This window comes from Aulonocara sp. 'chitande type north' Nkhata Bay, unplaced genomic scaffold, assembly GCF_057382095.1.
Source record: "Aulonocara sp. 'chitande type north' Nkhata Bay isolate Kocher_YH1m ecotype deep benthic unplaced genomic scaffold, A_spYH_male_GT1.1 unmapped_scaffold_23, whole genome shotgun sequence".
NCBI classification, from domain to species: domain Eukaryota; kingdom Metazoa; phylum Chordata; class Actinopteri; order Cichliformes; family Cichlidae; genus Aulonocara; species Aulonocara sp. 'chitande type north' Nkhata Bay.
This window is the reverse complement of record NW_028234355.1, coordinates 476,558-491,061: the sequence shown is the minus strand read 5'-3', so window position 1 is coordinate 491,061 and position 14,504 is coordinate 476,558.

Below are 14,504 nucleotides of genomic sequence, written 5' to 3'. Positions count from 1 at the left end.
GTGAGGCACAGCTCCCCGTCCCCCGGTGACCCTGCTAGGTCCACCTTCTTAGGGAAACCCTCTGCAGAGGAGCTGACAGAGCCAGGAACTTGTGAGTTGCGTGTGTCCACTCAGGCATCATTCATGCTTGTTCTGTAGGCAGTTCCTGTCAGAAGGAGGAGGCGCAGCAGGAGCGTCGGGGGGCGGAAGACGGTGCCTCAGTGCCTCTCTCCTTCTGACATTGTTAAAGAAAACACAACAAATTTATAATTATGTAGATAATTACATGTAGATAATGTCCTCAAGTTCTGTATAACCACTTTGTCCTCTCTCTGTGTTTGTTTCTCGTTCGTTGTTGTGTGTGTTTGTGTGCATTTGTCTCTTTCAAACAGGTGCCGGTCCTCACCTCTGCAGTGCTGCCGTCTCCTGTAGCGCTGCATGGTTCTAAGCTAAGTTTCCTTTCCTTTTTCTGTTCTCTCAGATTTGTCCTCAGGTTTGAAGTGTCTGTGTTGTGCAGCTGGTCTGGTCTGTCTCTAGACAGTTCAGGCTTCACCCACTAGTTAAATGGTGGAGGCTCACAGCGACATACTCAACACACAAGTTTCTGAACTCTGCATGAGGGTTTCTCCGGCGAAGTGAGGGCCGTGAGGCACAGCTCCCCGTCCCCCGGTGACCCTGCTAGGTCCACCTTCTTAGGGAAACCCTCTGCAGAGGAGCTGACAGAGCCAGGAACTTGTGAGTTGCGTGTGTCCACTCAGGCATCATTCATGCTTGTTCTGTAGGCAGTTCCTGTCAGAAGGAGGAGGCGCAGCAGGAGCGTCGGGGGGCGGAAGACAGTGCCTCAGTGCCTCTCTCCTTCTGACATTGTTAAAGAAAACACAACAAATTTATAATTATGTAGATAATTACATGTAGATAATGTCCTCAAGTTCTGTATAACCACTTTGTCCTCTCTCTGTGTTTGTTTCTCGTTTGTTGTTGTGTGTGTTTGTGTGCATTTGTCTCTTTCAAACAGGTGCCGGTCCTCACCTCTGCAGTGCTGCCGTCTCCTGTAGCGCTGCATGGTTCTAAGCTAAGTTTCCTTTCCTTTTTCTGTTCTCTCAGATTTGTCCTCAGGTTTGAAGTGTCTGTGTTGTGCAGCTGGTCTGGTCTGTCTCTAGACAGTTCAGGCTTCACCCACTAGTTAAATGGTGGAGGCTCACAGCGACATACTCAACACACAAGTTTCTGAACTCTGCATGAGGGTTTCTCCGGCGAAGTGAGGGCCGTGAGGCACAGCTCCCCGTCCCCCGGTGACCCTGCTAGGTCCACCTTCTTAGGGAAACCCTCTGCAGAGGAGCTGACAGAGCCAGGAACTTGTGAGTTGCGTGTGTCCACTCAGGCATCATTCATGCTTGTTCTGTAGGCAGTTCCTGTCAGAAGGAGGAGGCGCAGCAGGAGCGTCGGGGGGCGGAAGACGGTGCCTCAGTGCCTCTCTCCTTCTGACATTGTTAAAGAAAACACAACAAATTTATAATTATGTAGATAATTACATGTAGATAATGTCCTCAAGTTCTTTATAACCACTTTTTCCTCTCTCTGTGTTTGTTTCTCGTTCGTTGTTGTGTGTGTTTGTGTGCATTTGTCTCTTTCAAACAGGTGCCGGTCCTCACCTCTGCAGTGCTGCCGTCTCCTGTAGCGCTGCATGGTTCTAAGCTAAGTTTCCTTTCCTTTTTCTGTTCTCTCAGATTTGTCCTCAGGTTTGAAGTGTCTGCGTTGTGCAGCTGGTCTGGTCTGTCTCTAGACAGTTCAGGCTTCACCCACTAGTTAAATGGTGGAGGCTCACAGCGACATACTCAACACACAAGTTTCTGAACTCTGCATGAGGGTTTCTCCGGCGAAGTGAGGGCCGTGAGGCACAGCTCCCCGTCCCCCGGTGACCCTGCTAGGTCCACCTTCTTAGGGAAACCCTCTGCAGAGGAGCTGACAGAGCCAGGAACTTGTGAGTTGCGTGTGTCCACTCAGGCATCATTCATGCTTGTTCTGTAGGCAGTTCCTGTCAGAAGGAGGAGGCGCAGCAGGAGCATCGGGGGGCGGAAGACGGTGCCTCAGTGCCTCTCTCCTTCTGACATTGTTAAAGAAAACACAACAAATTTATAATTATGTAGATAATTACATGTAGATAATGTCCTCAAGTTCTGTATAACCACTTTGTCCTCTCTCTGTGTTTGTTTCTCGTTCGTTGTTGTGTGTGTTTGTGTGCATTTGTCTCTTTCAAACAGGTGCCGGTCCTCACCTCTGCAGTGCTGCCGTCTCCTGTAGCGCTGCATGGTTCTAAGCTAAGTTTCCTTTCCTTTTTCTGTTCTCTCAGATTTGTCCTCAGGTTTGAAGTGTCTGTGTTGTGCAGCTGGTCTGGTCTGTCTCTAGACAGTTCAGGCTTCACCCACTAGTTAAATGGTGGAGGCTCACAGCGACATACTCAACACACAAGTTTCTGAACTCTGCATGAGGGTTTCTCCGGCGAAGTGAGGGCCGTGAGGCACAGCTCCCCGTCCCCCGGTGACCCTGCTAGGTCCACCTTCTTAGGGAAACCCTCTGCAGAGGAGCTGACAGAGCCAGGAACTTGTGAGTTGCGTGTGTCCACTCAGGCATCATTCATGCTTGTTCTGTAGGCAGTTCCTGTCAGAAGGAGGAGGCGCAGCAGGAGCGTCGGGGGGCGGAAGACGGTGCCTCAGTGCCTCTCTCCTTCTGACATTGTTAAAGAAAACACAACAAATTTATAATTATGTAGATAATTACATGTAGATAATGTCCTCAAGTTCTGTATAACCACTTTGTCCTCTCTCTGTGTTTGTTTCTCGTTCGTTGTTGTGTGTGTTTGTGTGCATTTGTCTCTTTCAAACAGGTGCCGGTCCTCACCTCTGCAGTGCTGCCGTCTCCTGTAGCGCTGCATGGTTCTAAGCTAAGTTTCCTTTCCTTTTTCTGTTCTCTCAGATTTGTCCTCAGGTTTGAAGTGTCTGCGTTGTGCAGCTGGTCTGGTCTGTCTCTAGACAGTTCAGGCTTCACCCACTAGTTAAATGGTGGAGGCTCACAGCGACATACTCAACACACAAGTTTCTGAACTCTGCATGAGGGTTTCTCCGGCGAAGTGAGGGCCGTGAGGCACAGCTCCCCGTCCCCCGGTGACCCTGCTAGGTCCACCTTCTTAGGGAAACCCTCTGCAGAGGAGCTGACAGAGCCAGGAACTTGTGAGTTGCGTGTGTCCACTCAGGCATCATTCATGCTTGTTCTGTAGGCAGTTCCTGTCAGAAGGAGGAGGCGCAGCAGGAGCGTCGGGGGGCGGAAGACGGTGCCTCAGTGCCTCTCTCCTTCTGACATTGTTAAAGAAAACACAACAAATTTATAATTATGTAGATAATTACATGTAGATAATGTCCTCAAGTTCTGTATAACCACTTTGTCCTCTCTCTGTGTTTGTTTCTCGTTCGTTGTTGTGTGTGTTTGTGTGCATTTGTCTCTTTCAAACAGGTGCCGGTCCTCACCTCTGCAGTGCTGCCGTCTCCTGTAGCGCTGCATGGTTCTAAGCTAAGTTTCCTTTCCTTTTTCTGTTCTCTCAGATTTGTCCTCAGGTTTGAAGTGTCTGTGTTGTGCAGCTGGTCTGGTCTGTCTCTAGACAGTTCAGGCTTCACCCACTAGTTAAATGGTGGAGGCTCACAGCGACATACTCAACACACAAGTTTCTGAACTCTGCATGAGGGTTTCTCCGGCGAAGTGAGGGCCGTGAGGCACAGCTCCCCGTCCCCCGGTGACCCTGCTAGGTCCACCTTCTTAGGGAAACCCTCTGCAGAGGAGCTGACAGAGCCAGGAACTTGTGAGTTGCGTGTGTCCACTCAGGCATCATTCATGCTTGTTCTGTAGGCAGTTCCTGTCAGAAGGAGGAGGCGCAGCAGGAGCGTCGGGGGGCGGAAGACGGTGCCTCAGTGCCTCTCTCCTTCTGACATTGTTAAAGAAAACACAACAAATTTATAATTATGTAGATAATTACATGTAGATAATGTCCTCAAGTTCTTTATAACCACTTTTTCCTCTCTCTGTGTTTGTTTCTCGTTCGTTGTTGTGTGTGTTTGTGTGCATTTGTCTCTTTCAAACAGGTGCCGGTCCTCACCTCTGCAGTGCTGCCGTCTCCTGTAGCGCTGCATGGTTCTAAGCTAAGTTTCCTTTCCTTTTTCTGTTCTCTCAGATTTGTCCTCAGGTTTGAAGTGTCTGCGTTGTGCAGCTGGTCTGGTCTGTCTCTAGACAGTTCAGGCTTCACCCACTAGTTAAATGGTGGAGGCTCACAGCGACATACTCAACACACAAGTTTCTGAACTCTGCATGAGGGTTTCTCCGGCGAAGTGAGGGCCGTGAGGCACAGCTCCCCGTCCCCCGGTGACCCTGCTAGGTCCACCTTCTTAGGGAAACCCTCTGCAGAGGAGCTGACAGAGCCAGGAACTTGTGAGTTGCGTGTGTCCACTCAGGCATCATTCATGCTTGTTCTGTAGGCAGTTCCTGTCAGAAGGAGGAGGCGCAGCAGGAGCATCGGGGGGCGGAAGACGGTGCCTCAGTGCCTCTCTCCTTCTGACATTGTTAAAGAAAACACAACAAATTTATAATTATGTAGATAATTACATGTAGATAATGTCCTCAAGTTCTGTATAACCACTTTGTCCTCTCTCTGTGTTTGTTTCTCGTTCGTTGTTGTGTGTGTTTGTGTGCATTTGTCTCTTTCAAACAGGTGCCGGTCCTCACCTCTGCAGTGCTGCCGTCTCCTGTAGCGCTGCATGGTTCTAAGCTAAGTTTCCTTTCCTTTTTCTGTTCTCTCAGATTTGTCCTCAGGTTTGAAGTGTCTGTGTTGTGCAGCTGGTCTGGTCTGTCTCTAGACAGTTCAGGCTTCACCCACTAGTTAAATGGTGGAGGCTCACAGCGACATACTCAACACACAAGTTTCTGAACTCTGCATGAGGGTTTCTCCGGCGAAGTGAGGGCCGTGAGGCACAGCTCCCCGTCCCCCGGTGACCCTGCTAGGTCCACCTTCTTAGGGAAACCCTCTGCAGAGGAGCTGACAGAGCCAGGAACTTGTGAGTTGCGTGTGTCCACTCAGGCATCATTCATGCTTGTTCTGTAGGCAGTTCCTGTCAGAAGGAGGAGGCGCAGCAGGAGCGTCGGGGGGCGGAAGACGGTGCCTCAGTGCCTCTCTCCTTCTGACATTGTTAAAGAAAACACAACAAATTTATAATTATGTAGATAATTACATGTAGATAATGTCCTCAAGTTCTGTATAACCACTTTGTCCTCTCTCTGTGTTTGTTTCTCGTTCGTTGTTGTGTGTGTTTGTGTGCATTTGTCTCTTTCAAACAGGTGCCGGTCCTCACCTCTGCAGTGCTGCCGTCTCCTGTAGCGCTGCATGGTTCTAAGCTAAGTTTCCTTTCCTTTTTCTGTTCTCTCAGATTTGTCCTCAGGTTTGAAGTGTCTGCGTTGTGCAGCTGGTCTGGTCTGTCTCTAGACAGTTCAGGCTTCACCCACTAGTTAAATGGTGGAGGCTCACAGCGACATACTCAACACACAAGTTTCTGAACTCTGCATGAGGGTTTCTCCGGCGAAGTGAGGGCCGTGAGGCACAGCTCCCCGTCCCCCGGTGACCCTGCTAGGTCCACCTTCTTAGGGAAACCCTCTGCAGAGGAGCTGACAGAGCCAGGAACTTGTGAGTTGCGTGTGTCCACTCAGGCATCATTCATGCTTGTTCTGTAGGCAGTTCCTGTCAGAAGGAGGAGGCGCAGCAGGAGCGTCGGGGGGCGGAAGACGGTGCCTCAGTGCCTCTCTCCTTCTGACATTGTTAAAGAAAACACAACAAATTTATAATTATGTAGATAATTACATGTAGATAATGTCCTCAAGTTCTGTATAACCACTTTGTCCTCTCTCTGTGTTTGTTTCTCGTTCGTTGTTGTGTGTGTTTGTGTGCATTTGTCTCTTTCAAACAGGTGCCGGTCCTCACCTCTGCAGTGCTGCCGTCTCCTGTAGCGCTGCATGGTTCTAAGCTAAGTTTCCTTTCCTTTTTCTGTTCTCTCAGATTTGTCCTCAGGTTTGAAGTGTCTGTGTTGTGCAGCTGGTCTGGTCTGTCTCTAGACAGTTCAGGCTTCACCCACTAGTTAAATGGTGGAGGCTCACAGCGACATACTCAACACACAAGTTTCTGAACTCTGCATGAGGGTTTCTCCGGCGAAGTGAGGGCCGTGAGGCACAGCTCCCCGTCCCCCGGTGACCCTGCTAGGTCCACCTTCTTAGGGAAACCCTCTGCAGAGGAGCTGACAGAGCCAGGAACTTGTGAGTTGCGTGTGTCCACTCAGGCATCATTCATGCTTGTTCTGTAGGCAGTTCCTGTCAGAAGGAGGAGGCGCAGCAGGAGCGTCGGGGGGCGGAAGACGGTGCCTCAGTGCCTCTCTCCTTCTGACATTGTTAAAGAAAACACAACAAATTTATAATTATGTAGATAATTACATGTAGATAATGTCCTCAAGTTCTGTATAACCACTTTTTCCTCTCTCTGTGTTTGTTTCTCGTTCGTTGTTGTGTGTGTTTGTGTGCATTTGTCTCTTTCAAACAGGTGCCGGTCCTCACCTCTGCAGTGCTGCCGTCTCCTGTAGCGCTGCATGGTTCTAAGCTAAGTTTCCTTTCCTTTTTCTGTTCTCTCAGATTTGTCCTCAGGTTTGAAGTGTCTGCGTTGTGCAGCTGGTCTGGTCTGTCTCTAGACAGTTCAGGCTTCACCCACTAGTTAAATGGTGGAGGCTCACAGCGACATACTCAACACACAAGTTTCTGAACTCTGCATGAGGGTTTCTCCGGCGAAGTGAGGGCCGTGAGGCACAGCTCCCCGTCCCCCGGTGACCCTGCTAGGTCCACCTTCTTAGGGAAACCCTCTGCAGAGGAGCTGACAGAGCCAGGAACTTGTGAGTTGCGTGTGTCCACTCAGGCATCATTCATGCTTGTTCTGTAGGCAGTTCCTGTCAGAAGGAGGAGGCGCAGCAGGAGCGTCGGGGGGCGGAAGACGGTGCCTCAGTGCCTCTCTCCTTCTGACATTGTTAAAGAAAACACAACAAATTTATAATTATGTAGATAATTACATGTAGATAATGTCCTCAAGTTCTGTATAACCACTTTGTCCTCTCTCTGTGTTTGTTTCTCGTTCGTTGTTGTGTGTGTTTGTGTGCATTTGTCTCTTTCAAACAGGTGCCGGTCCTCACCTCTGCAGTGCTGCCGTCTCCTGTAGCGCTGCATGGTTCTAAGCTAAGTTTCCTTTCCTTTTTTCTGTTCTCTCAGATTTGTCCTCAGGTTTGAAGTGTCTGTGTTGTGCAGCTGGTCTGGTCTGTCTCTAGACAGTTCAGGCTTCACCCACTAGTTAAATGGTGGAGGCTCACAGCGACATACTCAACACACAAGTTTCTGAACTCTGCATGAGGGTTTCTCCGACGAAGTGAGGGCCGTGAGGCACAGCTCCCCGTCCCCCGGTGACCCTGCTAGGTCCACCTTCTTAGGGAAACCCTCTGCAGAGGAGCTGACAGAGCCAGGAACTTGTGAGTTGCGTGTGTCCACTCAGGCATCATTCATGCTTGTTCTGTAGGCAGTTCCTGTCAGAAGGAGGAGGCGCAGCAGGAGCGTCGGGGGGCGGAAGACGGTGCCTCAGTGCCTCTCTCCTTCTGACATTGTTAAAGAAAACACAACAAATTTATAATTATGTAGATAATTACATGTAGATAATGTCCTCAAGTTCTGTATAACCACTTTGTCCTCTCTCTGTGTTTGTTTCTCGTTCGTTGTTGTGTGTGTTTGTGTGCATTTGTCTCTTTCAAACAGGTGCCGGTCCTCACCTCTGCAGTGCTGCCGTCTCCTGTAGCGCTGCATGGTTCTAAGCTAAGTTTCCTTTCCTTTTTCTGTTCTCTCAGATTTGTCCTCAGGTTTGAAGTGTCTGTGTTGTGCAGCTGGTCTGGTCTGTCTCTAGACAGTTCAGGCTTCACCCACTAGTTAAATGGTGGAGGCTCACAGCGACATACTCAACACACAAGTTTCTGAACTCTGCATGAGGGTTTCTCCGGCGAAGTGAGGGCCGTGAGGCACAGCTCCCCGTCCCCCGGTGACCCTGCTAGGTCCACCTTCTTAGGGAAACCCTCTGCAGAGGAGCTGACAGAGCCAGGAACTTGTGAGTTGCGTGTGTCCACTCAGGCATCATTCATGCTTGTTCTGTAGGCAGTTCCTGTCAGAAGGAGGAGGCGCAGCAGGAGCGTCGGGGGGCGGAAGACGGTGCCTCAGTGCCTCTCTCCTTCTGACATTGTTAAAGAAAACACAACAAATTTATAATTATGTAGATAATTACATGTAGATAATGTCCTCAAGTTCTGTATAACCACTTTGTCCTCTCTCTGTGTTTGTTTCTCGTTCGTTGTTGTGTGTGTTTGTGTGCATTTGTCTCTTTCAAACAGGTGCCGGTCCTCACCTCTGCAGTGCTGCCGTCTCCTGTAGCGCTGCATGGTTCTAAGCTAAGTTTCCTTTCCTTTTTCTGTTCTCTCAGATTTGTCCTCAGGTTTGAAGTGTCTGTGTTGTGCAGCTGGTCTGGTCTGTCTCTAGACAGTTCAGGCTTCACCCACTAGTTAAATGGTGGAGGCTCACAGCGACATACTCAACACACAAGTTTCTGAACTCTGCATGAGGGTTTCTCCGGCGAAGTGAGGGCCGTGAGGCACAGCTCCCCGTCCCCCGGTGACCCTGCTAGGTCCACCTTCTTAGGGAAACCCTCTGCAGAGGAGCTGACAGAGCCAGGAACTTGTGAGTTGCGTGTGTCCACTCAGGCATCATTCATGCTTGTTCTGTAGGCAGTTCCTGTCAGAAGGAGGAGGCGCAGCAGGAGCGTCGGGGGGCGGAAGACGGTGCCTCAGTGCCTCTCTCCTTCTGACATTGTTAAAGAAAACACAACAAATTTATAATTATGTAGATAATTACATGTAGATAATGTCCTCAAGTTCTGTATAACCACTTTGTCCTCTCTCTGTGTTTGTTTCTCGTTCGTTGTTGTGTGTGTTTGTGTGCATTTGTCTCTTTCAAACAGGTGCCGGTCCTCACCTCTGCAGTGCTGCCGTCTCCTGTAGCGCTGCATGGTTCTAAGCTAAGTTTCCTTTCCTTTTTCTGTTCTCTCAGATTTGTCCTCAGGTTTGAAGTGTCTGCGTTGTGCAGCTGGTCTGGTCTGTCTCTAGACAGTTCAGGCTTCACCCACTAGTTAAATGGTGGAGGCTCACAGCGACATACTCAACACACAAGTTTCTGAACTCTGCATGAGGGTTTCTCCGACGAAGTGAGGGCCGTGAGGCACAGCTCCCCGTCCCCCGGTGACCCTGCTAGGTCCACCTTCTTAGGGAAACCCTCTGCAGAGGAGCTGACAGAGCCAGGAACTTGTGAGTTGCGTGTGTCCACTCAGGCATCATTCATGCTTGTTCTGTAGGCAGTTCCTGTCAGAAGGAGGAGGCGCAGCAGGAGCGTCGGGGGGCGGAAGACGGTGCCTCAGTGCCTCTCTCCTTCTGACATTGTTAAAGAAAACACAACAAATTTATAATTATGTAGATAATTACATGTAGATAATGTCCTCAAGTTCTGTATAACCACTTTGTCCTCTCTCTGTGTTTGTTTCTCGTTCGTTGTTGTGTGTGTTTGTGTGCATTTGTCTCTTTCAAACAGGTGCCGGTCCTCACCTCTGCAGTGCTGCCGTCTCCTGTAGCGCTGCATGGTTCTAAGCTAAGTTTCCTTTCCTTTTTCTGTTCTCTCAGATTTGTCCTCAGGTTTGAAGTGTCTGTGTTGTGCAGCTGGTCTGGTCTGTCTCTAGACAGTTCAGGCTTCACCCACTAGTTAAATGGTGGAGACTCACAGCGACATACTCAACACACAAGTTTCTGAACTCTGCATGAGGGTTTCTCCGGCGAAGTGAGGGCCGTGAGGCACAGCTCCCCGTCCCCCGGTGACCCTGCTAGGTCCACCTTCTTAGGGAAACCCTCTGCAGAGGAGCTGACAGAGCCAGGAACTTGTGAGTTGCGTGTGTCCACTCAGGCATCATTCATGCTTGTTCTGTAGGCAGTTCCTGTCAGAAGGAGGAGGCGCAGCAGGAGCGTCGGGGGGCGGAAGACGGTGCCTCAGTGCCTCTCTCCTTCTGACATTGTTAAAGAAAACACAACAAATTTATAATTATGTAGATAATTACATGTAGATAATGTCCTCAAGTTCTGTATAACCACTTTTTCCTCTCTCTGTGTTTGTTTCTCGTTCGTTGTTGTGTGTGTTTGTGTGCATTTGTCTCTTTCAAACAGGTGCCGGTCCTCACCTCTGCAGTGCTGCCGTCTCCTGTAGCGCTGCATGGTTCTAAGCTAAGTTTCCTTTCCTTTTTCTGTTCTCTCAGATTTGTCCTCAGGTTTGAAGTGTCTGCGTTGTGCAGCTGGTCTGGTCTGTCTCTAGACAGTTCAGGCTTCACCCACTAGTTAAATGGTGGAGGCTCACAGCGACATACTCAACACACAAGTTTCTGAACTCTGCATGAGGGTTTCTCCGACGAAGTGAGGGCCGTGAGGCACAGCTCCCCGTCCCCCGGTGACCCTGCTAGGTCCACCTTCTTAGGGAAACCCTCTGCAGAGGAGCTGACAGAGCCAGGAACTTGTGAGTTGCGTGTGTCCACTCAGGCATCATTCATGCTTGTTCTGTAGGCAGTTCCTGTCAGAAGGAGGAGGCGCAGCAGGAGCGTCGGGGGGCGGAAGACGGTGCCTCAGTGCCTCTCTCCTTCTGACATTGTTAAAGAAAACACAACAAATTTATAATTATGTAGATAATTACATGTAGATAATGTCCTCAAGTTCTGTATAACCACTTTGTCCTCTCTCTGTGTTTGTTTCTCGTTCGTTGTTGTGTGTTTTTGTGTGCATTTGTCTCTTTCAAACAGGTGCCGGTCCTCACCTCTGCAGTGCTGCCGTCTCCTGTAGCGCTGCATGGTTCTAAGCTAAGTTTCCTTTCCTTTTTCTGTTCTCTCAGATTTGTCCTCAGGTTTGAAGTGTCTGTGTTGTGCAGCTGGTCTGGTCTGTCTCTAGACAGTTCAGGCTTCACCCACTAGTTAAATGGTGGAGACTCACAGCGACATACTCAACACACAAGTTTCTGAACTCTGCATGAGGGTTTCTCCGGCGAAGTGAGGGCCGTGAGGCACAGCTCCCCGTCCCCCGGTGACCCTGCTAGGTCCACCTTCTTAGGGAAACCCTCTGCAGAGGAGCTGACAGAGCCAGGAACTTGTGAGTTGCGTGTGTCCACTCAGGCATCATTCATGCTTGTTCTGTAGGCAGTTCCTGTCAGAAGGAGGAGGCGCAGCAGGAGCGTCGGGGGGCGGAAGACGGTGCCTCAGTGCCTCTCTCCTTCTGACATTGTTAAAGAAAACACAACAAATTTATAATTATGTAGATAATTACATGTAGATAATGTCCTCAAGTTCTGTATAACCACTTTGTCCTCTCTCTGTGTTTGTTTCTCGTTCGTTGTTGTGTGTGTTTGTGTGCATTTGTCTCTTTCAAACAGGTGCCGGTCCTCACCTCTGCAGTGCTGCCGTCTCCTGTAGCGCTGCATGGTTCTAAGCTAAGTTTCCTTTCCTTTTTCTGTTCTCTCAGATTTGTCCTCAGGTTTGAAGTGTCTGTGTTGTGCAGCTGGTCTGGTCTGTCTCTAGACAGTTCAGGCTTCACCCACTAGTTAAATGGTGGAGACTCACAGCGACATACTCAACACACAAGTTTCTGAACTCTGCATGAGGGTTTCTCCGGCGAAGTGAGGGCCGTGAGGCACAGCTCCCCGTCCCCCGGTGACCCTGCTAGGTCCACCTTCTTAGGGAAACCCTCTGCAGAGGAGCTGACAGAGCCAGGAACTTGTGAGTTGCGTGTGTCCACTCAGGCATCATTCATGCTTGTTCTGTAGGCAGTTCCTGTCAGAAGGAGGAGGCGCAGCAGGAGCGTCGGGGGGCGGAAGACGGTGCCTCAGTGCCTCTCTCCTTCTGACATTGTTAAAGAAAACACAACAAATTTATAATTATGTAGATAATTACATGTAGATAATGTCCTCAAGTTCTGTATAACCACTTTTTCCTCTCTCTGTGTTTGTTTCTCGTTCGTTGTTGTGTGTGTTTGTGTGCATTTGTCTCTTTCAAACAGGTGCCGGTCCTCACCTCTGCAGTGCTGCCGTCTCCTGTAGCGCTGCATGGTTCTAAGCTAAGTTTCCTTTCCTTTTTCTGTTCTCTCAGATTTGTCCTCAGGTTTGAAGTGTCTGCGTTGTGCAGCTGGTCTGGTCTGTCTCTAGACAGTTCAGGCTTCACCCACTAGTTAAATGGTGGAGGCTCACAGCGACATACTCAACACACAAGTTTCTGAACTCTGCATGAGGGTTTCTCCGACGAAGTGAGGGCCGTGAGGCACAGCTCCCCGTCCCCCGGTGACCCTGCTAGGTCCACCTTCTTAGGGAAACCCTCTGCAGAGGAGCTGACAGAGCCAGGAACTTGTGAGTTGCGTGTGTCCACTCAGGCATCATTCATGCTTGTTCTGTAGGCAGTTCCTGTCAGAAGGAGGAGGCGCAGCAGGAGCGTCGGGGGGCGGAAGACGGTGCCTCAGTGCCTCTCTCCTTCTGACATTGTTAAAGAAAACACAACAAATTTATAATTATGTAGATAATTACATGTAGATAATGTCCTCAAGTTCTGTATAACCACTTTGTCCTCTCTCTGTGTTTGTTTCTCGTTCGTTGTTGTGTGTTTTTGTGTGCATTTGTCTCTTTCAAACAGGTGCCGGTCCTCACCTCTGCAGTGCTGCCGTCTCCTGTAGCGCTGCATGGTTCTAAGCTAAGTTTCCTTTCCTTTTTCTGTTCTCTCAGATTTGTCCTCAGGTTTGAAGTGTCTGTGTTGTGCAGCTGGTCTGGTCTGTCTCTAGACAGTTCAGGCTTCACCCACTAGTTAAATGGTGGAGACTCACAGCGACATACTCAACACACAAGTTTCTGAACTCTGCATGAGGGTTTCTCCGGCGAAGTGAGGGCCGTGAGGCACAGCTCCCCGTCCCCCGGTGACCCTGCTAGGTCCACCTTCTTAGGGAAACCCTCTGCAGAGGAGCTGACAGAGCCAGGAACTTGTGAGTTGCGTGTGTCCACTCAGGCATCATTCATGCTTGTTCTGTAGGCAGTTCCTGTCAGAAGGAGGAGGCGCAGCAGGAGCGTCGGGGGGCGGAAGACGGTGCCTCAGTGCCTCTCTCCTTCTGACATTGTTAAAGAAAACACAACAAATTTATAATTATGTAGATAATTACATGTAGATAATGTCCTCAAGTTCTGTATAACCACTTTTTCCTCTCTCTGTGTTTGTTTCTCGTTCGTTGTTGTGTGTGTTTGTGTGCATTTGTCTCTTTCAAACAGGTGCCGGTCCTCACCTCTGCAGTGCTGCCGTCTCCTGTAGCGCTGCATGGTTCTAAGCTAAGTTTCCTTTCCTTTTTCTGTTCTCTCAGATTTGTCCTCAGGTTTGAAGTGTCTGCGTTGTGCAGCTGGTCTGGTCTGTCTCTAGACAGTTCAGGCTTCACCCACTAGTTAAATGGTGGAGGCTCACAGCGACATACTCAACACACATGTTTCTGAACTCTGCATGAGGGTTTCTCCGGCGAAGTGAGGGCCGTGAGGCACAGCTCCCCGTCCCCCGGTGACCCTGCTAGGTCCACCTTCTTAGGGAAACCCTCTGCAGAGGAGCTGACAGAGCCAGGAACTTGTGAGTTGCGTCTGTCCACTCAGGCATCATTCATGCTTGTTCTGTAGGCAGTTCCTGTCAGAAGGAGGAGGCGCAGCAGGAGCGTCGGGGGGCGGAAGACGGTGCCTCAGTGCCTCTCTCCTTCTGACATTGTTAAAGAAAACACAACAAATTTATAATTATGTAGATAATTACATGTAGATAATGTCCTCAAGTTCTTTATAACCACTTTTTCCTCTCTCTGTGTTTGTTTCTCGTTCGTTGTTGTGTGTGTTTGTGTGCATTTGTCTCTTTCAAACAGGTGCCGGTCCTCACCTCTGCAGTGCTGCCGTCTCCTGTAGCGCTGCATGGTTCTAAGCTAAGTTTCCTTTCCTTTTTCTGTTCTCTCAGATTTGTCCTCAGGTTTGAAGTGTCTGTGTTGTGCAGCTGGTCTGGTCTGTCTCTAGACAGTTCAGGCTTCACCCACTAGTTAAATGGTGGAGGCTCACAGCGACATACTCAACACACAAGTTTCTGAACTCTGCATGAGGGTTTCTCCGACGAAGTGAGGGCCGTGAGGCACAGCTCCCCGTCCCCCGGTGACCCTGCTAGGTCCACCTTCTTAGGGAAACCCTCTGCAGAGGAGCTGACAGAGCCAGGAACTTGTGAGTTGCGTGTGTCCACTCAGGCATCATTCATGCTTGTTCTGTAGGCAGTTCCTGTCAGAAGGAGGAGGCGCAGCAGGAGC